Genomic DNA, 26,259 nt, shown 5'->3' with positions numbered 1-26,259 from the left:
TTAGGAGATGGAGAGGGATGTGTCCCTCCCTAAACCTTTTCAGGGTGACCAGCTCTGTACCTTGGGACTGATGGCTCAAAGGCTTGGTGTTTCTCATGCTGCCCACAGTAACGCAAGAGGATCGTGTGTGCACACACTCACACACATGCACACACTCACCTACATGCATGCATATGTTGTGCCTACAGAAAAACTTGCAGGTTTCCTTCTGGCAGATTTTGGGTAGCATCCTGAGGGGCTGTGTCGTGTGGCACTTTCTGTTGTTGGCTCGAGAACCATAACCTTTAGTGTTCCTGCCTGGTTTTAACACCTGCATTTCCAAATAAGCCCCGTGTCAGGCAAGTTATTAATGTTGGGGTCAGTCAGGGAGACAATTTGGGAGCATTGCCTGCAGTATTTAGCAGGACTCAGCTGCAACTTGCAATAAAAAGCATGTTTTTCTCCCATCTTATTCTCCTCAAAACACACTAATTCTGCAAAGCCAGTGGAAGAATTTGACTCCACAGTGAGCAAAAAAGAAGGGGCTGGCAGGACTCACACCTTTGTAGCATCAAAAAATACCCTAGGCATTTATTCTTTTTTTGTTTTTACTATTTATACTCCATGTATGACTCTCTAGCTGCTGTTGCTCATCTTTACATGCTGCCTGTGTCTGATGGAAATGGGAAGAACTCTCTGGCCATCAGCAAAAAAACAGTAGTAATGGTATTACATAAAAAAAGTCTGGTTTTGACATGAGGAGCCACATGTATTGCCCTAGATGCCAGACTGTAGCAAGGAATTTGCTTTGGCATAATGGCAGGATCCACCCACCACCAGAGCAAAAGTGGTTTCCTAGATCTCAGCCACCGTGTTTCTGCTCCACCCTGAAACTTTGGCTTCTGCATCATCTCCTGCCATGTTTAGGCTTTAAAATAAAATGTCCAAGCTGTACCAAGCTTATGCACCATGTGTAGAAAGTTATCAGGGCAGCATGTCATTAATAAACCCTAATTGCCTATTCCACCTTCACCTGGGTCTCCAGCTGAGTGTTCACCCACTTAAGCCCTGGCCCTAGCCATGGCTGAGGGTGCTGGGGAATAATTTATGGAGCAAGATGAGTCTGTAGGAGTACGTACTTGTCTCCTCCAGGAATTATGCAGCTTGAATGAGCCTTTAATGGCAGTGAGGGGAGCTCAATGCAGCTGCATTTCCTCTTGCTTCTGGTGGTGTGAGAGAGTGCAAGTCAATGCTGGCAGTCCAGTGACTCAGCCTTTGCTCTGCTGCCTGCAACACTAGCAGAGATTAAAGCAGGAACTTCTTTCTCCTGAGTTTGTAGGGAGCAGTTGTTCTGTTTATGAGCATGATGTGATGTATCGTGGTGTTTGTGACCCAAGAATCATTTGCTCCTTCCACGGGATGCAGGATGCCTGTTGGGGAGAAATCTGAGCCCTTTAGGGAAGCTGAAGTCTGCAATGCAATCTCAAGAGAGGACAAGATGTTTTTTATCAGGAAGGGTCAGAGATGGGAGGAATCAGCTGTGTTGGGCAGTTCTGTGAGATTAGGTGCTGTGATGAGAGACTAGGTTATGAGGTAGAGCAAGGTGCTGCTCCCTAAATTATGGCATTTGATCTTTTGTCTCTATAATGAACAGTTCAAATGAATGAGATTCCAACTGTGCCCATCCCATGCTTGTCTCACTGACTATCACCACTTCGGTATGCTTCAAAAAAGCATGCAGTCACCAGTTGGTGTTAGTCAAGATTAATCATATCCTATTGGAAAGGAAGGGAGGGCAAATATTTTTTAACAGTGAGTGAAACAGAGCAATTTCAGTAGGAGATTGTCCCAGACCAGATTCAGCAGAGAGGGAAAGGTAGAGAGGCAGCTCAGAAATCAAAGTGTATGGAGAAGAATAAATGCCACTGCGTGTGTCAGGAGAGATATGATGTTTCAAAAATGTGCAGTGAACTAATGTAGATTTCCCCTGTGCATATATGTATTTATTTAGCTACAAAAATAGAAAATGTGACATTTTCCTTTTTCACAGTGCAGCCCACCTACGGAATTCAATATTCTAATATTAGAGAAAAGCCATTAGTATGGTCTTTAATAAAATACTTGGACCTGACAGGTTGGTTATTTACTATTATAAAGCTGTTAGATTTAATATGAATCTCCTTGGCAAACCCTGGTATTCATCACATTTTCATGAGTAGAGAGAGTGTGTTGATATTGCCAGATGTGGTCTCAGAGTGGAGAGCAACTCAGATAAAAATTGCAAAAGCAGCTAAATGATGCATGGGCTGAAATCCCACTTCCAATCAGACCCAGAGCATGCTGCGAAAAGATTTAGTGAGTTACTTCCTAGCAGTTTGAGAGTCTTCTGACCACTTTACCCAGTTGCCTTGGGGGAGAGTGGAGTGGGCAGAAAGTGGTTAATCTGACCTTTTTATTAATTTTATCATAGAGATTACTTTAAATCCTGAAGCAGAAGGTTATATAACCCTGTTAGTATTTGTTGTTGCAGCTTTGAAGTGCAGTACAAGTGTCTGATCCCTGATTTTGTTTTGACTTTTTTAACATCTTATTGTAGGCAACATCCCAACTCTTTTTGCCATATGATGTGCTGCTCTTTTTAGCACTGCCTTCACATTTACAATTTCTCAATAATATCTTGTGCGATTTTTGAAAAAAAATAAACTCCCTTCTACCTTCTGGCACAGTTTGGTCAGTTCTAATTGATGTCCCAGTGAGGAGGGGGAAGGGCTGCTGTGAACTTCCCTGTTTTCTCTTCTGTAACTCCACAGTTTCTATCTTCAGCGCTTAAATTTATTTTGAAGTCATGCCCAGAGATGTTCGTGGTGAAAGTCTTAGTGTTGCTCTTACAAACACAAATAATAAACCCACATCTTTGGAAACAGGAGCTGTGAGGTTTCTAAACACAATGGGCAGGTTTTCAGAGAGGGGATTTGCCAAACTGGTCCAGCTGCTGCCTATGGTAGATGTGTGCTCTTGCAACCACAAAGCAAACCTGTATAATCTGATTTCCCTGTGCTGGAATCCTCTTTCTTTGTGTGGTTTGGGTTTTGTTTTTTTTTAAGCTAAGATGCTATTGCCCAGCCTCCCTGCTGAGCATTCCTCTTGTCCAGGCTTGTGCTATCACGTTTTGCCTTTGCCAGTTGGCTTCTGTACCCCATGTTTCCACAAGTGTGGTATGAGCTGTGAATACTGTTGTGGCCTCTTCACAGGCTTTTGAATCAAATCAAAGGGTTATTTGAGCATATAGGGAATGAACAGATTTGACACAAGAGATGATAAATAAATGGTGACTAAAACAGACAAGGAATTTTTTGGTAAATTGAAGTCATTGGCTGAAAAACTTTGGTGATGTTTTTGAGACTAAGTTACTGTCTGACAAATATCATTGTCCTAAAGGAAGCACCTAAATATGCTGTGTGGACAACATTAGGACAACTTGAAAGAGTTAACATCTAATCAGAGATTTGGTTTCCTTGATTGACAGACAATTTTCAAAAAGAGTGCGGTTTGTCAAGAAGTCATTCCCTTCTTCTTCCAGAAATCTCTCTTTGAAACCAGGGCAGGCAATTTCCTGCCTGTGATGGCATTCAAGACATGAGATACCCTTGTGTTTGACAGCAAAGGACACTGGTTTCATTTGAGCTTTTTCCTTTATCACTGACAACAATAAAATTGTCAAGTGTGTGATTTGAAACATCAAATTCAGTATGAACTTTTGTGTAAGCAAGGGACATTGGACGTAATAACTTTTTTCTCCCATCTGCACTGATATATGGGACATCCAAATTGACAAATGGTAAAAATTGGCCGGTGTATGGTAGCTTATGTATGAACTATATCAACAGACCATCAAGGTTATAACGAAGTCATCTTTAGAATTTAATAATAAATTCCCCTTTCTCAGCATTGGTCCAAGGTAATGAAGTGATGCTTCTTAGCAGTGAAGACAAAAAAAGACTTTATAGCTGAGGAAGTGCCCATTTTGATAGCAGATATGGAAATAGTGTCTGTCAAATCATGATAGTACTATCTTATTTTTATAGAGAAGCTGGATGCGTTTGTACCTGACGCAAAACCCCAAAGCTATCTCTTTTCATTTGGAACATATCAATCATGTTAAACAAGTGATGATTCTGAGTATTTTAGTTCTTGAGTGCCTAAACAGTAAGATTTGAAAGTCACCTGCATTTTAGATTTGCTAAGTTCAAGTATGTGTGTTATGCAGAGACAAATGAGATCTTTATATATCCTCTCAGGTACTGGCCTTGATTTACACTGTTGAAGTGTAAGTGCTACAAGGTGTGGCTGAGCTGGTTCATGGAGAAGAGAGCAGACTTTGCCTTGTGAGCATGACTTCAGTGTGAAATGCCAAACCACTAATCTTTGTGTGATGTGTATCACTGTACTGTAGCTCTGGCCAGGTGAACTGTAAATATTAGTTTTTAACCCTGCAGTTGAGATGATGCCTTAAGTTTTAGCTTTCATATTTTTCAGATTCTATACTGCCTTAACATGAAACTGAACTTCATATAAAGTGTTAGCAAGTTCTCTTTACAGTTTAGTTACACAAAACAATCCTTTTCCAGCCTAAGAACCAAGGACACCATTGCAGCTTCAGGTCCAAAAGGTATAAACAACAGCAAACTGAGGAGAGCAATCTGGGAGGATGGGACTTCATAACCTGAAGCTGTAATTGGACAATTAACCCCAATATGTAAATGAACCAAAACTTATAAAAGTGTAAAAACTTGTGACCTGGTGTCCATCTTGCATCCATCTCAAGTCCATTTTGGGTGGAGCCACGGCCGGGCTTTTGCAGTGCCCAAAGTGCATCCTTTGAAGGCCTTTTAATAATTACCTACTTTATTCCTTTAGCTTTAGCCTCTGCTCCATGTAGCCTCTCTGGAGGCCTTAGAAGGTTTCAGCTTGTCATGGGTATGACATATTTTTCAAAGTTTTGTGGTCTTTTAAAAATAAATCAGCATTAGAATAAAATTGCAGCTCAATACTTTCTAAAGTCTTTATAGTGGGAATTATCTCAAACTACAATTATTGATTGGTCTGTAGACTGAGAGCAGCCAAATCCTTAAGCCAAAGTTGCTTGTAAGGAGCAAGGATAGAGCAAAAGGTTAACATGGATCAGAGCTTACATCAGCTATGTAAAAGCTCATAGGAAAACTAAATGGGCACATGTGATAAACTCATGGCAGTTTGTGGTCTATGATAGAAGTCACTCTCCACACTTGTGCTTTTGCCCATTCCTAGGCACAATAGCCTGCATGTTCCCTTTACCAGTGGGGTTAAGTGCATCTGTGGGTACGGCTGGTTATAGGGTTGGATCTGGCTGATGGTAACAAGGTGTATTGACATAACCCAGTTGCATTCAACATTGTACCTACACCCAACATTTGACCAAAAAGGAAAATTGGTGTCACTGTGCTGAGCTGATCAAAAACCAGTGGGGTCCCACTGAGGTGCTCCAAAAGTATCACTCATTTTTATGTTAGTAGACAATGGCCCCCAGGCCAGAACAGTGTATTGGTTTTAACTCCCAGACCTCTTTCCACTCTTAAATTACTACTGCCTCCAGCCCCCAAAGAGCAAAAATACATGATGCCACAACTTCTTTGTAAGAGCAATTTAGCTTTTGGTGCTGAGTGGCACTGTTACCAGCTGAGTTATGGGGAAAAGCCTGAGTCTAACAGGGTATTTATTTTACTTAGCAAAAATTATCCAACAGTAAAAGCATAGTTCCTGCCATTAGAAATATGACTGTTTGAATAAAAGTTATGGAAATAGTAAGATTCAGCTATGGTATGTTAATTTGAATGTGCAGTAAATCTGTCAGGATTGCAAGTCAGTTTAAGAGCTAAAATATAATTGTTGTAAAACACCAAACTGCAATTTATATGTATTTTTCCCAACTGCTTGTGGGCTAGCAGTATTTCAGTTCCACAATCACAATTTGCACCTTTTAAAAGGGTTTTTTTATAAAAGTCAGCAGAAGTGGTATTTTATTACTTTTCTGTTCGTGGAGTTCTTTGAATGCAATCACTTTTGGGGAGGAAAATGGTTTTGGGATAAAAATCAGCAGAAAATACTTTACACTTGCTTCTCTTTTCTGAAAGATAGACATGTCTGAGTGTGCAATGAATAGTTTTTCAAACAGTTTGCAGCTCAGTGAAAACAACTGTTGAAGTGGGCTTTTGTTACTTAGATTTCAAATGCCATTTGACCCTACAGATACACATTCTGCAGTGATGTTCTGTGACATTAGGTAGATTTGTTTTTTTATAATAAAAACCCACTAGTAACCTAATAGCCTTTAAAAAAAATACCTTGCTTGCATAATTGAGTAGGGAAAAAATCCTATAGGCTGCCTTCATTTTGATTAAAAAGTTAAATTAATACTCTGTCAGCTTTCAGTCTCAGGCATCCTCAGGAAGGGTGTTTCATGGCAGTCTTGCCTGTTGATTACTCAGGGTTTGCTGCCCATCTCCTCAGATGAGCTGTGTTGGTCTCTGAGGAAGCAGAGGGTACCTGCATCATGCTTTGAACATCTGGTTAATATTAGTTATGTGATGATCCTCATACTCTCATTTGAGAGCAAATAACACATCTGAAGAACAGTGTGTGAGCATCATCCCCCAGCAGAAACTCCAAGAGATGGTGGAGAATAGGCTTTAGAGCCAGCCCAGTCTTCAGCAGGAAAAGGGCTTAGTGCCTTCTGGGGTGCATTCCCATTAAACTCATCTTCACCTGGGTTGTCAAGAGAAATGTGTGTTTATACTGCCCGGCACCCTCATGGGAAAAAACCCAAATCAGTCAGAGGGTGTCTTTTAAGTCCTGAATGTTGGTGCATATACTCTAATTAATTAATTTCTGAGCTTTTAGAACAAAAACACCAGCTTTGGACAAAGTGATTAAAAAAATATATATTATCTCTTCACAGGCAGGGGTTTTGGGAGAGAAGTCCCCAGGAGCCAAATGTCCTGCTTACAAGGAGATAGACTCATGAAGCAAGGTTTGGGGGACTGATGGCTTTGGGTCCTTATGGGTTAGTGGTGAAATCTGTGGCTTTGAGATCTCATGTGGTCTCTCACACTTGGGCTGTGCCAGGCTCATGAGAGAGGTTTTTTTGTTGAATTGGTGTTGTGTTGAATTCAGACCCACAGAACCTCCTCTGAAGATACCCTGGGAGCTGCCTGAGGAGAAAGAGAAGGCAGTCTGTTCATTTATCCTTATTAGGAATTACTTTTCAAAAGCTTGTAAAGCTTCACTGCTCCAGAGGAAAGTTATGTCCGCTGATTGAGTAGAGGAGGGGAAACAACAGAACAAGTTAGGCTAATGTAGCTTTCTGAGTTTTGCAGTCAGATGAGCTTGAGTGATTAAAAGGAAAGAAAAGGATGGTGCATATGCTTAAGAAAAGGATAAATCCTTCTTTGTACTCATTACTTTGCTGTGGTTTTGCATTTTACTTCCTTCATTTTGGAGGCTTTTGAAGCATTAAGGAAAAAGAGACTTGACAAATCTTTGGCAGATACACGATGAGCCTGAATTAGTGCAGTGAGACCCATTTGCATAGCCTGGGCTGCTGTGACTTTCAAAGCTCACACGCTTTACATTACTATGGTGTGATGGTAAGAGTGCACAAAAAGTGAAAACCAGGGATAACTTTTTAAAATTTTCTTGTTACTTATGTTGAAGCATGGCATTTCCTGCTTGCTGCCAGGAAGGGGCAAGGTGCTGCTTGCACTGAGGTGCACATCTTGCATTCAAATGGCTATCACATCTCTGGGCAGAGAATGCAGAGAATACCTGTCCCCAGAACATTCACAATCCAATTCAGAGATAGGAGGGAAAGGGAAGAAGAGGCAGCATATGGTGAGCAGAACCCCAGTAGAAGTCACTTCTGGCCCCATATCCAAATGAGGGAGTTTCGTGAATCCCAAGCAGGGGTAATTTTCATGCCTTTAAAATATCACACTGGTCCTTCCCTGGGCATAAAATTCCCCTTGTTACAAGTCTAGCACCCTTAAACTAGCAATTCACCCTCTGCAGGCACACTCAAGGCCCTGGCAGGGTACCAAGGATGTGCCAAGGTCATGCCCTGCATGTTCCCTCCACCAGCAGGAAGGGCAGGTGCTTGCAAGGGCCACTGGCACCTGAACTGGTGCTTGCTGACAACTGCCTCTCTGATTGTGTGTGTTTTTCAAAGTCAAGAGATTGCTGCATATAATAGAAGAAAAAGGCCTTTCAGATCCTGCTTGTGGTCTTTGGGTTTCAAAATCAAGATATCATCCATCTGTCAGCAAACACAGCACACAAAACTTGCAGGAGAATACTTGCCAGTTGCTATTTCCCTGTAAAAAAACAGAACAAGAAAGAAGAAAAGGCATTTTATTGTGAAGTCTCTCAGGCTTGCAAATGCACTCTGCCATCTCTATGCCTTCTTTTGTGTACATTGTGCTTGACTTGGCAGGAACCTGCTCTGTTGTCCTTCTTCACCCCTCCTGCTCCAAAGCAAAGCTGCAAACCCCGTTAAGAGTGAAGTGCAAGGAGTAGAGAACTTTGGACAGGGGAAAGAAAACAAGCTGAGAGAGGCTGCAGGCTTAAGTGCTCATACTGCATAAGTTAAGAGGGAGATGGAAAGTGACAGGGCCCAAGAGCAGGATTTAAGGGAAAGGAAAAACCCTTCCAGGGCAGGGGGTGATGTGTAGTGACACCATGAGACAGTCCAAGCAGGTAGCCACTGTTAAGAGAGACTTTGTGTGGAGCTGCAGACAAGTGGGATGGTCTGCTTGTTAGACATGGAGGGCTGCAACAAGAGGCTGACCAGCTGCCTCCTCCCCAGAGTACTCTGAAAAAGCACATGACAGCCACTGCCCTTTCTTGCCGCTTCCCTCCCATTTTTGATCTATTTTTACGTCAGGTAGCACACTGTTTTCCATCTGATGACTGCTCAGGCATTGGCAGGGCTGGAGGCCATGGAAGTGGAGCATGCCCAGCATTAGGGCCAGCTCTGCTGTCTCTGTTTAGCTGTGTAGGAGCGAGGCATCAAAAACCCCTCTCCTGCCTGTTTGGCCGGACAGGGCTGAAGTGATTTCTCTCTAAATATAACTCTGCACACACGGTGGAGCCAAGCTCTGCTGGCATAGTAAAGCACAAGGAAAGGGAAGGCCAGATGGCTAATTCATGCTGCAAGGCAGCATGAGGCAGAAGAGAAGACAGGCAACAACTTGGCACAGTCACCAGTTCCTTGGATGCTTTTGGAGAGGACATTTTACTTTTCTGTGCCACTTAACCTAGCTTTTCAAGTTTTTTTTTTTTTTTTTTCAAATGGTGATACCTATTTGTAAGGGATTGTACCTCCCAAAAGGTGATAATTATGGCACGCCGATTTCAGGCATGTAATATATGATATATTTAGTCAAAAAATAGAAGCAGGTGCATCCTCCTGGAAATCCAAATCATCCATTTCTGTGACTACAGCAAGCCTTGGCAGGTAAGTATGGTGGTGACTTCACTCATTTGTACCAAACCTGAGTGCTGTAGGATTTCCTTGCCATACATGAGGTTCAAGTTCCCTTACATCAGCTGGGGAACATGATATCACTTTTGTGTTCATTTTAGAAGTGCAGACAGCACGTGATCCAGCAAATAGTCACTTGGGTTGGAGCTAACCTCTGTGGATTTGCAGGTTTTCCTGGGGGAAGGTTGTTTTGGTCCTGTGAGCATGGACCAGTAAGTAGGTGGTTAATGACTTTGGGCTTAGTGCCATTTTTGACTGAGTCATAAATAAAGGTTTTCCTTCTTGTGGAGTTGCAGGTCTGCCACACAGGTATTTTCCAGAACAGATGCTGGTACTAATCTCCTGCTCCTAAACAGAGTAAGTGGGTGAACTGGATCTCTGTTTGCTTAAGATTCAAAAATTGTATATTTGTATATTTTATATGTGACTTTATTCTGACCTTACTCAAGTCCTCCTTTTTTGTACCCACTCTGCCTGGAGTCAAGCTTCCAGAATCCCTTCAGTCTGCCTGCCAGAATGGCTTTCTGTTCCCTGGTCCTCAAACCAGGAGCTCTCTCTAAGTCCAAATGTGCAGATGTGCAGGTTGTCCATCCTGCCTATGGATGCATTTTCATTCTAGAAACTCTGAGGGTTTGCAGCCTAGTACTGTAGCTCCATTTCTTGCCCAGGAAGCTTGAGTGCTGATCTGTCCATGCCTGGCTTAGATGTGTAGAAATGGGGAACAAGGGAGTTGGAAGGATGCAGTGACTCCTCACTGGATGCTCACTGGAAAGAGGGAAATAGAGCACTCAGACAAAATTTCTGTCTCAACACTCTATATTTGCTGGGCTGTTGTGTTGTTTGGGGCAGAGTTCTTTCATCTACTTTGGCACATGTTGGCTTTGCAGCTTTTGCAAGAAAAGGTTAAGGACCACCTATCTCCTGTTCAGAGTGCACTTAGGAAAGTGCACTGTGCCACTAAATGAAATGCTCACAGGTATTTCTTTCAGTGTGTATGTGGTTCATATTTGCCAAGAGTGGAGAAACTGATGCCATGCTGTGCCACAGGCTTCAGGTCACACAAGCAATTACAGGTGATGAATTAAGCGCAAACATTGCAAACTATCACCTTCTTTGTTTGCAGCACAGAAGATACAGGCCAGTTGACCAAAGTGATGCTGTGATGATAAAAACTTGTAACCAAAGCAAGACAAAAGGTATGCCTAAAAGCTCTGCTTATAATCCCCGACAAGCTGAAGCTGGGATTTCTCCTAGGCTGGGGAAAATGAATGCAGTTAGTTGTTTATGACACCCACAGACACCATAAGTGGGATGTCAAAGTAATGCTGGCTTCAGGGTTGCAAGGTTTGCTGGGTTGCCATTGAGCCAGAGCACATGAGATGAACCCTCCCAAATCTGGGATAGATTAAAAGATATAGAACTTCAAGGCCTTCTAAGCATCTAAAGAGAAGCTGACACAATGATCTGGAAACTTGATTTAAGGCGTAGAGAAAAGTGTCACAAACCCAAAGCTTACAGCAGTCAGCCCAGATTTACAGGGATTTAATCTGTAACAAGATCATGTCAAGGTGTTTAGCCATGCTTAATTTAATTCTTGTGGCCCCTCAGATCCTTCTCCATGCATTTGGCATGGTAAGAAGGATGGTCCTGCAAAGACCCACATCTGGCTCACAAAAATGTGGTGATGGAAGAAGGTAGCATGGCAAAGAATGTGTGTTTGCTTCTTAGCTGTGCATTAAGGATGACATGAGGGAAGAAACAGGGAGATTCTGCAATTTTAGCCTTAGAAAAATCCAAAGTCAAACAGGAACAGGACTGGTACAGAGGTAGTTGTGTAGGTCTGCTCTGTACTGTGAGTGAAGGCAGAAAACCTGTCTTCAAGTTTTCTGGAGTAGGGAGAAATGTTGCTGGCTTACCATGTGATTGTGTGAAATGCTGCCTTTCTGCAGGAAAATGAGGCCTTTGAGTAGTTCCTGTGCTAGCTGCTGTGGCATTTAGAGTATATCCAAGAAGAGTCCTGAAGTACAGTGTGCTGGCTTGTCTAGCTGTTGAAACCAGCTTTTCTGAAGATCTCTGGGCATCTTGGACCTGCCCCTCCATGCCCTTCTCACAGCAGGGGAAAGTCGATTATACCATAAGGTATGTCTGCCATTCTCCTTGGTGTCTAAAAGGAATATAAAAGATGTCAAAATCTCCTCCTAAGTTTGCATGCCCCTGCCACCAGGCACACAAACATTAGTGGGATTTTAGACTCCTAGATTCCAGAAAGATTGAAACCTTGCTTCCCAGGGCAAAAGATTGACTTGGTTATTTGAAAAGAATCAGGCTGCCAAGCTTTTGCAATCTCTGCAGAAGGAAATAGCTTCAGTATTGCTTGCTTTATTCATCTGCCATGCTGAGTTAGGAATGGCTGAGCACAGGGCTTGCAAAACAGGATCCAGGCTGTGCTCACACATCCTGCTCCAGCTGCAGCTTTATGGATGAAGCCATTCACTCCTCCATCCTGGGCTCCCTCCCCTCTCTTCACCTCTTGCTGCCAGACATTCATTCTTTTCATGCAGCCAAGGCAACCACCAACCACGGTGTAATTGCACGCAGTCAGGCTTAGTAAAACATACAGATCAAGATAAACCTGGTTACCTGGTCAGTCTCTCATGGCCCAGCCCTAAAATGATTTGGGGGATGATGATGAAAGGAGCTCGAGGCCAAACTGCCTGTGTGGTCACCCAACATCAGCCAGGTCTGGACAGGAGCAGAGCCTTCCTTCAGCCTGAGCTGCCAGAGACGAGTTTCGAATGGGGCGCTACTGTGGAGTCTCATGTTGCAGCAATTCAGCACAGGGAAGACACAGGAGGGCCATGACCCTTGAGATGTGCACATTGTGGTTGGAATGCCACCACCTCATTGAGCATAGCACAGAAAGCTGCACATCTGGAGCATGTGGGAGCTGTGGAGGCTGTAATTACAGGTATGTGGCACACTGGGTCACTGTGCTGGCTGCTGAGCTGCTGGAGCTGTTTAAACCTGGACTAACTTCGGTGTGATTCATGGTGTTAATGATGCACTTTCTTTGCAGTGAGGGAAAAAGCCTTTTGTCCTTTCTTCTTTGTTTCAGGATGGTTTTGCTTTACATCTGTCAAAAATTATTATTTTGTCTCCAGTTTGTATTAATTTTTGCAAATTGGTCCCCACAGTGAGAGTCTGTACAAAAGTTTTGTGCTGCATCTTCTAAGCCTGCCTTAATGTCAGTGTTTATCTTTTGAAGCTAATAATTAAAAGGGAAAAAAGTACTGTCTGTGGATTTCTGTCGTGATGCCAGTTGAGTCCATTTTCTCTTGTTGGTAGCTATCAGATCTGACTTGCACCCACAACAGACTGTGTTTGGAGGGGAAAAGTGTCACTGCTTTTATTTCATGTCTGGCCTGACAAGAATAGTAATGAGAGCAGCAAAGCCCTTGCATCCCCAGTTAGCCAGCTACAAAACAGGCAGGCTGAGTCCTCGATGTACTGTCAATTCTGTGTTGTGTAGGCAATTAACATTGATGCTGAATTAATTAATGACGAGAAAACATCAAAGGGTTGGGGTGCTTCAGTTCAGATAAGCACCAGAAGCTCAGATTGTTATCAGATTGTCTAGGAGTTGTCTGAGGAGATCTTATAACCAGTGTTTTGCTGCATGCCAGAAAAAGATTGGGCCTTCCACCCTATGCATCCTGTGTTCAGACCACTAAAATGGTCTAGGAGACATTTTAATGGATACTGAGCATTTATTTTGTATCTATTATGACCTGTTTTGTAAATATCTCATAAGAGGTCTTACAATTTTTCTGTTTTAGAGATACATTGCAGGGGTCTTCTTAAAATAGGTTATTAGTCTCAATTTGTGCATTTTTAAGTCAATGAATGAATTCTTATAAGCATGGTTTGGAATAGGCATAAATAAAGGAGAGGTTGGCAGTGAGACTACAGGTAGAACTTGTCATCTAAGGCAGCATTTAGACTCCCCTGTTTCTGGAGACAGAGTTAGTCCATGCATTTTCTGGAATTATAGTTACGAGCTTGCCTTGTTGGCTGGATCAGAGAAACCCATTGGATTAAGTTTTGTATGACGAGGTAGCAAAGGGGCGGCTTCTCTGAGAAGACGCTAGTAATTTCTCTATGTTGAAACTAGATTATCTTTAAGGTCCCTTTCAACTCAAACCATTCTGCTAGTTTTTGATATGTACAGCAGTGGTTTTTTGTCCCATCCTACCATCATAAATATCTATTCTTCCTATAGAGTCACTGTGTTAATGAATGAACTGTTGGCTGTAGGAAGGCATGAAAAACAGAGCTGAGCAGCATGAGAGTCATTGAAAGGAATTCCCAGCACAGTGTGTGGATTGTGGCATAGAAGAGCTGCTGGTAGGCCACAATGCAAAATTTCTTCCTGCATTTCTGCCTTCAGAATATAATTAGGCGTGTGATCCCACATGTGTGCCTGAAAAAGTTTCTTACTGACAAGAATAGCGAAGTTTTAAAATTAAAAAAATATGAACTAAAGGGAATGAAAGTAGTCAATGTTTCATTATCCAAAGAGAACTTTGATGTAGAAAAGTTGCACACAACCCAAACCATCAATTAAATTCACCTCATCTGTGGCCTGCTTGATTTCAAAGGTCTTTGACAAGACTTGTACAAAGAAAGTTTTAAAAGTTCTTATATTGTAGTTAGTATTTAAAAAATCATGGCTTCTTTTTTATGACTACACATAACCTATGCCTCTTCCTAAGGTAGCAAACCAAACATCTGGTTTTTTAGGCTCAATGATGCTTGGATCACGATCAAAGGGAAAGGTTGCCAATTAACTCCCATGATGCCATATTTTTTCCATCGGATTTATTTCATCAAAGCTTGATATTAAATCCCTTACCAAATTCAAATTAGCCATGGCTTTCCCATTGCTCTGACAACACACCAAAGCTCCAGAGGACCCAGAAGATTGAATTAGCCACTGTCTGAGTCTTCACTGAGCTTAGAGACATGTATCTGTGTAAGCAACAAAGGGAATAAGTGATATCTCTGCTCTGAAACTTTCAAAAAAGTTAAATGGGTATAAGGTAAGACTAAGCTAAATTTAAACAAGAACTACTATGCAGAGTGAGTTATATACAATAAAGCTGGCTTGTTTTCCTTATAGAAAAATTACTAGAAAATAAAGAATAATGAAGGTCTTGAATAACTTGGAATAATTTTAGTACATATTTCATCAAAATAGGATGCATTGTGTTACTAAAGGAAGTATGTTTACTATTTGTATTACAATAACTTTAAACATGGAAGGAGGAGAAACACGGCACTGTAAAAACCACACTGCACACTGTACTGTCACTGCTTATTGCAATCATTAGTTACTCTCTCAGGGCTAAGGGACAAACATTTTAAGTCTGTCTCAGGGAGCTAGGATACTGCCAGGAGTATGCAGCAGAGAGGAAACCTGAAGGTGGTGCTTGGGAGAAAGAGAGTAAGTGTTTAGAAAGGGAAAAAAAAAAAAAAAAAAGATTAAAAAAAGGACTGTGAATTTAGGGCTCAAAGTTAAAAGACTTTGTGTATAAGACTGCCTTGACCACATTGTCCAGGTAGGAGAGCTGTACCTTATCCCCAGTGATAAGAGTTATTTATTTTTAAGAGGCTGCATATATCCCTCACACCTCAGTGAGCAGTCTAAATCAGAGATAAATGAGCTGTATTTTGTCCCATGCCATTGGCGTTACAACAGTGACAATGACCAGCAGGTCAGGCAGGACTTTGCTGTCACTTTCTGGGGCAATTTTCTGCATGTCCTCTGTGAAGACACAGGTAGTGTGAGATGCCATGATGTCTGTACAATTACATCTAGTCTATTTTGTGGGAGAAGGTGCAAAGTCTTGGGGCTAGCAGTGGGTGTTTGGATTCTGTCCCAAAGGTTGTTCAGAAGTCAAGGAAGACCAGTACAAATCTTTGGACCTGTGCCATGCATTTTTTGGTTTCTCCTTCAAACACATCTGCCACTTCCTGGTGAGCCAATTCAGAATTTTTCCATTTGGGAAACTGTGGGGAGTCATTTCAGAGATGAAGCTCAGGCTCAAAATAAGAAGAAAAGAGTAAAGGAGGGAGCTGTGCTTTGTTGAAAGGACTAGTCAAGATGGGGGGGTGAGGAAATCCTTTGGGACCCTGAGTAGGAGCTATGCAGGATGGGAAGAAATATCTGTAGCAGCAGTGTGGGTTTCATTGACTGTTCCTTACAAAGGCAATTGTATAAAATAGTAAACCATGATACAGTGACACTGGAAGGGCATTTCTTGAAAAGAAAAAGAATTCCTTGTTTGAAAAGAAAGGAGAAGGTCAGAAGAGAATAATGTAAAATACAGAGTCAAATGTGGTCACTCTCACACAATGGTCTGGTGGAGCAAGACTCTGCACTGTAAGAAGAAATGCTTGTGTTAGGTAATAGTTATGCTTAAGGAGTGACTGAGGTCAGAGTTTAGACACATGTTTTGCTCTCAAGCCTTGTCTGTAAGATGTGTTGTGTGTCCAGATATGAAGGCTTTTGTGAAGAGGCAGGAGATGTGCTGCTCTGTATGGTGGATGGGACAAGGAGAGACAGTTTTATATGGCAACAAAAGGAAATATTCCTGGCAGCTGGCTAGTACTGCCCTAAACTTAAACCATCTGCAGAGATCTTGGAATTTGAAGCCTGAGGTTTTGCTCCACTCAGGTGTGTTTAAGTGCATGTGTAAAGCTAAGTTTGTAAATTAAGCCATTTGTTTTCAGTATGTAATGAATCTAAGAATGTTTATTATCTACAGTCTTTGAAGTCTTGGTGTATATTGCCATAGTTGCTGTTAAACTTAGGTGCATGTGTGTGGATGGAAGGGTAAATGCTCAAAGAGAAGAATATTGTTTTTCAGCAGCTGACTGGCATTATGGGCCAGCAATGGCCAGTATGCCAGTACTTAGTTTAAAAAATTCCAAAACACTCACAACTGCACAACTTCAAAAACAGACTTAGGATACCCATCAGCATCAGCATTCAAAATATGAGTCTGATGTAAGAATGTTCAGCAAAGATGCTCAGAAATTTATGTACTCATATGTATAGCACTTGGAGTTTAGTTTTTCTCCAGTGTGTCTAGTCAATGCCAGCAATACTGTTTTAGTTCCTTTTCTTGAAAAAGATATTTAAACAAAAAGGCTTTTTCTTGTACTGAGATCACGTTCAGCTGTACAGATGGTTTTGGTTTTCTTGCAGCATACTCTTACCTACATCACTAACTTCCTTTCTAAAATATTCCTTCCTTTCCCCTTCTTTATTTATATTAGCTTTAGGGTAACATGAATCTCAAAATTTTCTCTTAATAATAAGTGTCTCCAGACAGTTTATCTTTGGACAAACCAACATTCATAGGCAGATCATAAAGTTTCCTTCCAGAGAATTTTTGGAAATTTTGTGCTGTTTAATGGTGAAATGGGCTTTTTTTCTTTTAAAATATCTTTTGGGCCAGAACAATTGTTTTCTTTACAGTGGAGTGCTAAAATGAGCCAGAATAGAGCCAGTATCATCTGCTGACCTCTTTTCAAAACATAGGACAGAAAACACGCTGCTGTTCCTGTCAATGAACCTGGCAAAGCTTCTTTACCTAAAACATAATTTCCATGAAGATCAATAGTCCTGATTATATGAATTCAAAAGGAAAAAAGTCAGTACTTTCTGGCATGTCTGTTGTTTACTGGGTTTTGCCATTAGAAATCTTGTGCTTCACTCTTAGTTGGCCTCCTCCAGTTTTGATTTTAACCATGAGTGTTCTTAAGGCTTTGTCTTTGAAATAACAAAAAAAGGAATTTGCTTGCTCAAATGCCATCTGCAGTCTTTCAACAAAAAGAGGCCATTCAGAGCAGCTGAAAAGCAACACTGAAATGGTAACTGAGGTATGAACGCTGGTTTTACCTCCTTCCCCCAGGTTTTCACATAGGCTGAGAAGGACAGGAATCCATGGGAAGATTTCCAGAAGCAGAAGTGATGAGAGTTTTAAGTTGATTTTGGTTATTCCCTTTGCCATTTTCAACCCTGGGTCTGAGCAGGCAGAAAGGGGAGAGCACCTGAGGAAAATGGGATGGGAGAAGCACAGAAATGAAATTGAGCACTCAAAAAGTGTTGGAATTGGCCCTCACAGCCAGACAATTTTCCTATGGTGCATGTCTGAAGTTGATAGTAGAGTTGGTTACAGAAATACAGATACTTAGAGCTCAATTTTCAAAATCAGGTTTTTAATTCAGCAATTAAACACCTGCACACTGATTATTCAGAAAGCCTGTCAGCACTTACCTCTTACCATGGGTGTCAAGTGCCAATTTTAGGTCTAAGTGCAGATGTAGGTGCATGAACAGAGGGTTTCAAGATTGGAAACCGGGCTCTTAACAACAACAGGTTCATCTGCCTGTGACTCCTCTGCACTGAGTAGCACAATCAGCTGAGATTAAAGGGGGAGAAGGCTGAGAATAAGGAGCACAATCCAGCTAATAGCTGCTGTTATGAGGCTGCCCAAAGATGACTTGCTGCCCAACAAGGAAGGTACTGTTCTGCAGGGCAGGGCAGCAGGCTCTTCAGCTCCACATCTACATTTCCTTGCTTTGCTTCCTTTTAGTTTTTGCACTGTTTTTCAGTGCCTTCCCCTGCAGACTGAGCACATAATTTATTTAATCTATTTAATGGAGTACAGCATCTTCTGAACCCAGAGAGTCTGGCTGCTGTTTGGCATCCTTCTCCCATGGGGTACAGCTGGTGCGCTGAGGGGCACCAATGTACCCTATCTGCCACAGGAGTGAACAAAAAGCCTGTGTGCTGGAGTCTGAAAGAACAGAGGAAAAGAGTGTAATGAAAGACAGGATGCAAAATGAGGCATTGAAGGTATCAGGGCAAACACAGCTCCTGTCATCAGGTTTCTCCCTGATCTGGGCACAGATGGCCTATCACTCCTAACTTGTGCCACAAGGTCCCCTGGGAGCTGTGATCAAGTATTTTCTCTAAATCCAGGCTAACACATTGATAGTGTGAGCTACATATATCACAGATTTGAGGTATGGATTTCTGCTTTGTTCAAAGTAAATCCAGAAAGAAAGGCAGCCTTGTCAGCCTTGTGCTAATATCTGCTGGGATATTTCTTGTGCAAAGGAAAAGAATCAGCTTCAGGTTGTGAAAGAGGGAGCTCTATTTCTTCACATGCCCAGCCAGAAGCTGAGAAAAAGCAGCAATATTTCCAGTGTGCAAGGCTCAGGGCAGGGACAAAATGCCATGGATATATTTTTATAGGACTTTCTAGAGGAAACACAAGAAAACCCACCAAATGAAAGAGCTCAATCTGGTATAAAGAGCCTTGCAAATGCCAGTAAATGGTGGTAGAGACTTGCCTTAAAAAGTTTAGCTCTTTGAAAATAAAAAACCCATCTCAACCAGAGCAGGACTCCTCACTGAGATGAACAAAAGGCTGAGGTGTGTACCCAAAAAGGAAAATTTACTGTGGTCTTGAAGGAGGTAGAGGAAGTGCTCTGTCAGTGCATTCTCAAAAGTAAAAGTTATGAGACCCCAACTTCTTGCTCCCTGTGGGTGGGAGAAGGATGGCAAGAGCTAATGTTCTTCCCACTGTCAAAGGAAGGGATGTTGCCTTGCATGTAATTGTAGCAGGCTGAAGTGGCATTTTAGAAAGATGTCTGAGTTGGCCCTGGCCTCAGAAGAGCACTACAGTTCAGTGGTGCTGTGGTAGGAAGATGGGAAGGTCATGAAGAAAATGCTACTTGGGTGCCATGGGCAGCTGCAGCTCCTGCAGTATGGAGGCTGCCACCTCTCCTAAGGATGGCAAAGGTGAAGGGTCCTGTAGGGTTAAGGTTTAGAGCATTAATAGCTGATATTCATCAGTCTGCCATCAACATTTATCAGAGTAATATCTAGGCAGTCTAGAACAGAGCTGGCAGACCTTTGTTTTTGTTTTCTCCTTTTCTCTTGCAGAGTGGGGTAAGTTAAACAGGAGGGCTTCTTCTCCTTTGCTGTTCATTTGTTTACTCTTTCCTACCCCCTTGTCTGCTCCTTGCCTCTGTTGTGAGTCTTGGAAGAAGAGTGTATTTGAAATGGACAACAGCTGTCCAGAGGTGCTGGGACCTCAAATAATTTTTTCAGCAAATAAATGAAGAGCAACCACACCCAGAGGTAAATTATTATTATCAGTGCCTTAGAAATGTCAAATGATGCTGTCAATAGTAGAGCCCCAATGTTCCTGATGCTCCTATGTATCTGTGTGGGAACACTGACTCTATTCAGAGAAAACAGCAAAGAGTCAGAGAAGGGATTAATTATCTTACAATGAATCACTGCCAGATTAGAACATTTGTTTCTATTTACATGTGGGTCTTCTTTCTCCAAACTGCATAACTTATTCTAGAAAAAGCACCACCTCCTTGTCTTGTGTCATGCTGGTTTTGCTGAACCTTGAGTAGATGCCCTCTCATTTGAGATTGTTGGTGCAACAAAGCTTTACTGATTTAGTTGCTGGGAATTAAAAAAAAAAAAAAAAAAAAAAAAAAAGCCCCCAGCTATTAGACTGCTTGTTAAATCCCACAATAGCTAAATAACATCTGGCTTTCTATAAATACAGCAAGCCAGTCATTAACAGTGGGACTATTCACTGTTTACAGAGCTGCATTTGAAGAGAACCGAAATGCAAAGTATTTTCTAAAAACTGCACAGCATCTGTCTGCAATAGACTTTTGATAAACCCTGTCTTACATTCCCATCATATTCATATTCCAGTATTTGGATATTTTGTTTATAACTAGCTGTCTTTTTTTTTTTTCCAGAGTTAGAGACATGTTGCTGCTACAAGCAACATGAGGGTTTCTAACATGCACAGAAACTTCTTGTCTTCATAACAACAACCTTGAACCCCTGCTTCTATTTAGGAACGTGCAGACAGTTCATCAGAACCAATCAGCCTTTTATCCAGGTAAAGCCTTTTGCTAGATCAGGCAAAATAAACACAAGTTTTGCATTATGTTAGGGATTTGCTAGAAACATCTTAGTTGTGATCACACTGCAAACCCCAGCCTCACAGCTGTGTGTTGAGAAAGCCAGAGGAGGTGTGCAGAAGTTAAGGATCTCCATCCACTGAGGCTGAGTATCTTTATAATCTACAGGACCTGTGCTGCAGTTAATCCACTGACATTGCAGTCCCTCCAGGACTGGACCGTCCACACAGACCATTGCAAATAGGTATATTAAGCCAGACTTCTTTGCACATGCTGAAAGTTACAAAGCCTGGTTTCCACTGCCTTTTTCCTGTGCAGGTATAGTGATGCTTAATAAAACTCATTAGACATTTCCCCAGGAGCTAAGGAGAAAGGAATTTCCCCCTACCTACAACCCAACTCTGTCACACATGTGTAGGAGCTAAATGTGTGTGAGAGATCCATTTGTTGTGTATAGTTACAAATTGCCAGAGAGGTTAAAAAGGAGCCCTTGGGTGGATAGGCAAGGGTGTGCACAGTGAGATCCCATAATGATTCCTTTCAGGGAAAAATCAGACTGGAAAGGGATGTTTGCAGTCAATGATAGAAGTGCCTGGCACCGAGGCACTGGCCCTGTGTCGTGAATCCACACTGTTTTTTCTCTCAGTGGGGCTGCTGCAATAATGATATTTCCCAGCAGGATGCTCCAGGGAGGTGACACTGGAGGGCCAGAGCAATCATTTTTTTGCTGTGGGGAAGGCCCGATAGCTGGCAAGGCTCTCAGCTGCTTTTGCAAAGGTACACCCACATCAGAGTGTGCAGGCTCCAGCATGTGTTGTAATTATGTTCAGAAAAATCTGCTTCCTATTCATTGTGAATAGACACAGGCATGGATTCTTGCACCTTTTCCTGCCCGCTTCCTACCAGTCTGACCTCCTCTGCTATAGTATTAGTGGCAGGAGTCTCCTGGGCAGGAAGCCTTTCTGAAGGAGAATGGGTTTTTTTGCAAGGCATCAGAAAATGGATGGGTTTGAGCTCTGCTGTACCCATTTTGAGTTTGAATATTACTTCTAATTTTTTGGTATTATACTGCCATCCATGGCTTCTGAGTGTCTTCTATATGATAACAATTAGCAATTCTAGCTAGTGATTTAATGGAGTCTGTTAGATAAATATCCTTCAGGACTGTGCCATAGGCCTGTAATTTTTAGTATTACAACAGTAGCGCAAGGCACAAAATGCCTCCTTTGTGGAAGCTGCTGGTGATGCATTTTCTGATGTTATGGACTGCACATTTGGGGGAACTGGAAAGAATATGATCAAGAAGTGTTTCCTGTATGGTACAGTGGCAGCATTCCCAGTCTATCCACATATACACACCAGTATATATATCCTGATAATTTTTTTGGCTTTTAAGAAAATTATGCTTAGAAAAATCTCCTCAGCAGAAATACAAACAAAAATTCTAAAGGAAAAATAGCACATAGGTTATAGCCATTCATAAAGCCTGCACAACAGAACTCCTGAGTTCAGAACATTCATGGGATGAGAACTATAGGAAGATCTCATACTTTGGTTTTTTGCCTGGGACATCTAGTGCAGTGGGTAAAGTGAGTAAGTACATCCTCCTGCTTTGTGTCAGCCCAACAAAAAAAAAAAAATGTGGAACCACTCTGAGTGACCCTGGTCAGACATAGGTCAACTTATTTTTTAACCTGTGCTTACCCTTGGCTGTATAATGGATCATGAACCTGCTGAGAGCTGTGGTGGAAAATGCGACCACAACCCAAGATCCTGTAGGCTGTGCTCTCCTCTAGCACTGTGTCCAAGAAGGAAAATGTGGGGAGATGTGGGGGGCTGAACACTTTGAAACTCAATTCAGCAACAGCAAGTGCTATGCACTGTTTAAATATTGTCAGTAAACCAAGGAAAGCTGTCAGAAATCGATGCAACTTGTGATGTTCAAAACAGTAATGGTAGAGGTTATTGCAGTTTTATGCAATATGGAAGGAAGAGATATTTTAAATTAAACAGGAAATTGGCATATAGTGATAGTAAACAATAAGTGAAGACGTTTATGATGAGATACCTTTGTGGTAAGCACATTTCTCTCTCCCTCAGGATTTTTCATAGAGAAAGAAAGAGAAAACAATTTCTATTTCTGCTCCTTGTTTTTCCCATATGGAATGTGTTTGGCGAATTGTTTACCTGGGGTGATTGCTTGATTAGATTCTGGTGAAGATTGTTTGAGCCTGATGGCCAATTGGATCCACTCGTGTCTGAACTCTGGCGAACAGGGTCATGAGTTGTGAGTTAGTTAGATATGGTAGTTAGAGAAAGTAGTATGTAGTTTTAGTATTTTCTTTTATATACTATATTAATGTATTTTAGCATAGTTATAATAAAGAAATCATTCAGCCTTCTGAACTGGAGTCAGACATCATCATTTCTTCCCACCAGGTTTGCCTGCATTTACAATATACCTTCAGCCTGTGGGACTGTGTACATGCAACATGTGAACAAAATTTCATGTTGAAACCTTCATGTCATGAGATATGAAATCACTAAATTAGAAAAGAGGCAAGGAAGAACAATCTGGACTCAAGATCTAGTCTGCCATTATCTTTAAGTAAGGGAAGAATATAAGCACAAGAGGAGTATTTAGGACTCAAAGAGACCCTCATACACCATCCATAGTCTGATCTTCAACCTAACAGAGCTTGTGGAGACCTTGGTGTTGAGTATATCTTAAGGTTTTTAGAAACCATTGAAATATTTAAGTAGCTCGAGTCCCACCTGAAGAGAATGATAGCCTGAGGCTGAGATGTAAAAGTTCACATAGAGCCAAAGCCACAGCCCCAAGGGCTGTAACCTCCACCAGTAAAAGCACAGGGTTAAAATCAAGGCGGCGGTGCAACACGCTCCTCTCCATGGGCTGACACTCCATGCCAGACGGAGTGAGCTCCCAAAGCACTTGCCTGTTAAATCCCCTGAAACCACAGCTGTGTTATTCCTTTCACAGAGATTGGTGGGACATTCTCAACCCCAGCTCATTTGAATCTTTGCCTGAGGTATTTACACAGAGCAGACGGGGAATGAAATAAAGTGTGCAGGGGATAAAAATGCACACTGGGTTACCTGCTGGCTCCTAACGTGAAATCCCAGTGTTGACCAGTTTACTGTGGCCAGTTGAGGTGTAGGAGTTGCACACACTTGCAGGGCAAGACAAAAACTTCCCTCTTCTTTTCTAAGAGTTCTCTCCCTTCCATAACGCTTGCTACTGCTGTGTCACCCTACAAAGAGACTTAGCCACTCCATGGGGATGTGCATCTGCAAGCCCTTCTGGCTGCATAATTATCTACATATAAATAATCTGGGATAAAACTGACTCAAAGCTGGACATTTTCCAGCTTAATAAATTTTTTTAAAGCAGGGAAGCCCAAAAACATAACCGGTTTAATAATATATTGCGGGAAATACTCTTCAGTTTTAATTGAAAATATTTTACTGCTGGCATGAGATTTAGAATGGCTTTTAAGTGTATTTTATCTAGTCTTTCTATGATATAAACTTCTAATTAGTCGTAATCAATGGAAATTGGGAGAAATGTGCACCACCATGTAAAACAAAAGTTGCATTGCTGACCTATGCCAGCCTTAGGGAGCAGATGACAGTGGATGGTAAATGCAGATCTTGTAATATGAAATAGCAAGTGAACTGATTAGTAATTATTGTTGCTAATAAAATTTACCCTGAAATTGGTGTTTTACTGTGTTAATAAATTTTTGTGTAGCTTTTCACTGTAAATATTATAGCCTTACCATGTTGAGATGTTCTCCAGCCATAAACAAGGAGACTGAACATGACAGTAGTCCCAACCTAGAATGAGGAGTCTTCTATTCCCCACAATAAATTCCCATAATAAAACCAATCTCCAATGCTTCATTCCTCACATAAACGCTGCAATGCCAAGTTGGTACTAAACTGGTAGGATTGCCCCACATTAATGGTGTGTGAGCCCAAACTGCCAGAGAAAATACTTCATTTAAATTAAGGAGCCCTTGGACCTGGCCAAAACAGTGGGAATCTAATCTAATATCAGCCATCTAATATCACTCTACCCCATGGGCCTTTAGGCTCCCCACATGACTGATACAAAGCTCAAGGCACCTCTAAGAACAATTGGTGTTCAGCAAAAGGTACGGTGTGTATCCGCAGGGGCACAGTTTGGGTCTGGACAGACATGGCTTTGTTTGGGTGGTTACACCACCAAACTGTGTTACCCACAGTGTTACTGTGACTGGCCCATTCAAGTCTGTCTTTCCTTGTTTGCTGACCTGTTCTTTATCTTCAACAGCATTCAGAGGTCGTCTGTCCAGAGTAGTTTTCATACATTCAGGCCAAGTACTGAGAAAAAAATGCTTAAAGCTACAATGGAAGGTATTTATATTTTTTTTTCCTACAGATCTGTGCCTCATGAAAACCCCCGATCCTCCTTCAGAAAACTAGGATCTTGGTAAGATATACTCTAGCTTAAACCACAAGCCTTTAGAGTGTGTGAATATGTATTTAAAACAGAATTTTGGAGGAAAATGAGCTGTTACTCCATTTTCAATTCTTGTTGCCTCTGAAAAGAAAAAAATAAATGTAGGACCTGTGTTATGCACTGCATAAACAAGGGATGGAAGGGCAAAGACTGCAATCGGGTGTGAAGGCACTTTGCCAGCACCATGGAACAAGACACAGCAGAGGCACAGGGAAAATTCCACAGCAGGGGTGGAAGGGAGGAAATGAGACTTGAAGGAAACTCAATGAAAAACTATACCCTCTACCATTCTCTTTTTCTTTTTTTCTTAAACCTAAATCTACCTGGCATAGTGTTAAGCACTATTCCAAATGAGTGTTGTTATAAATAGTTCTCTGCAATGCAGCCTTCACATATGACTGTGTCAGCTTGCCGACATCAAAGTGTGTCTCCATTTATAACCTCACTTTCTTACCTTGGTTCCTCACCCTAATTTGCCACTGTTACCTGGGAGCTGACAGCTTCCAATTACAGCCACATTTGCATTTCCAACAGGAAGCATCAGGGTCCGGGTTTTAAATTTTGATCTATTCTTTCCTGAACAAGTGTTCTCCCTGAAGTCCACTCAACAGCTTGTTTCTGAGATTGTCATCATTTTCACAGAGGTGTTTTGAACTGCACTAAAGTGTAACCTGTGTGGATCCAATGTAGTTCTCACTAGAAATATTATACAGCATTGCTGAAGATTCCAGGTGCTACTTTGAAAGTTTTCTGCATTTATACAAATAAAATGACCTTTAAATTTGGATGAAAGTTTTCTTTAGAGATTTCTGCAGGTATAAGCTGCTGAATTGCTCATTCAAAGTGGTTCAGTGAGTAATGCACTGGTGTGAAGACAGATTTGGAAAGAAGTCATGGCGAAATCAAGGCTAGTGGTGAGTGAGGTAAATTGGAGGAGAGTGCATGGGAGCTGCTGCTGCTCAGGAGACAAGTACAAAGCTTGACCTGCCCTTCCTTTGATGTCCAGACAGAGCAGGACTTGAGACCAGGAAGCCAGATCTTCCAGATCCCTGTTCCCAAATTGAGTCTTTCTGCCCTTTTATCCAGCTTCTGAATAGGAATGAATAAGGGAAGAGGAATGTCATTGACAGAGAGAGATTCCCCAAAG

At 41.7% G+C, this 26,259-nt stretch overlaps 1 long non-coding RNA gene across 1 annotated transcript; it reads left to right on the top strand.

The window, feature by feature from the left end:
• The first annotated feature begins 20,144 nt into the window (after positions 1-20,144).
• On the top strand, positions 20,145-25,904 carry LOC140683995 (uncharacterized). Its single transcript, XR_012055754.1, has 2 exons — positions 20,145-20,565; positions 25,032-25,904. It is a non-coding gene; the product is annotated as an uncharacterized lncRNA (long non-coding RNA).
• Positions 25,905-26,259: the final 355 nt, after the last annotated feature.

This window comes from Taeniopygia guttata, chromosome 4 (assembly GCF_048771995.1).
Source record: "Taeniopygia guttata chromosome 4, bTaeGut7.mat, whole genome shotgun sequence".
NCBI lineage: Eukaryota > Metazoa > Chordata > Aves > Passeriformes > Estrildidae > Taeniopygia > Taeniopygia guttata.
Note: the sequence above shows the minus strand (reverse complement) of the source record. Positions and strands in the feature narration are given on the sequence as shown.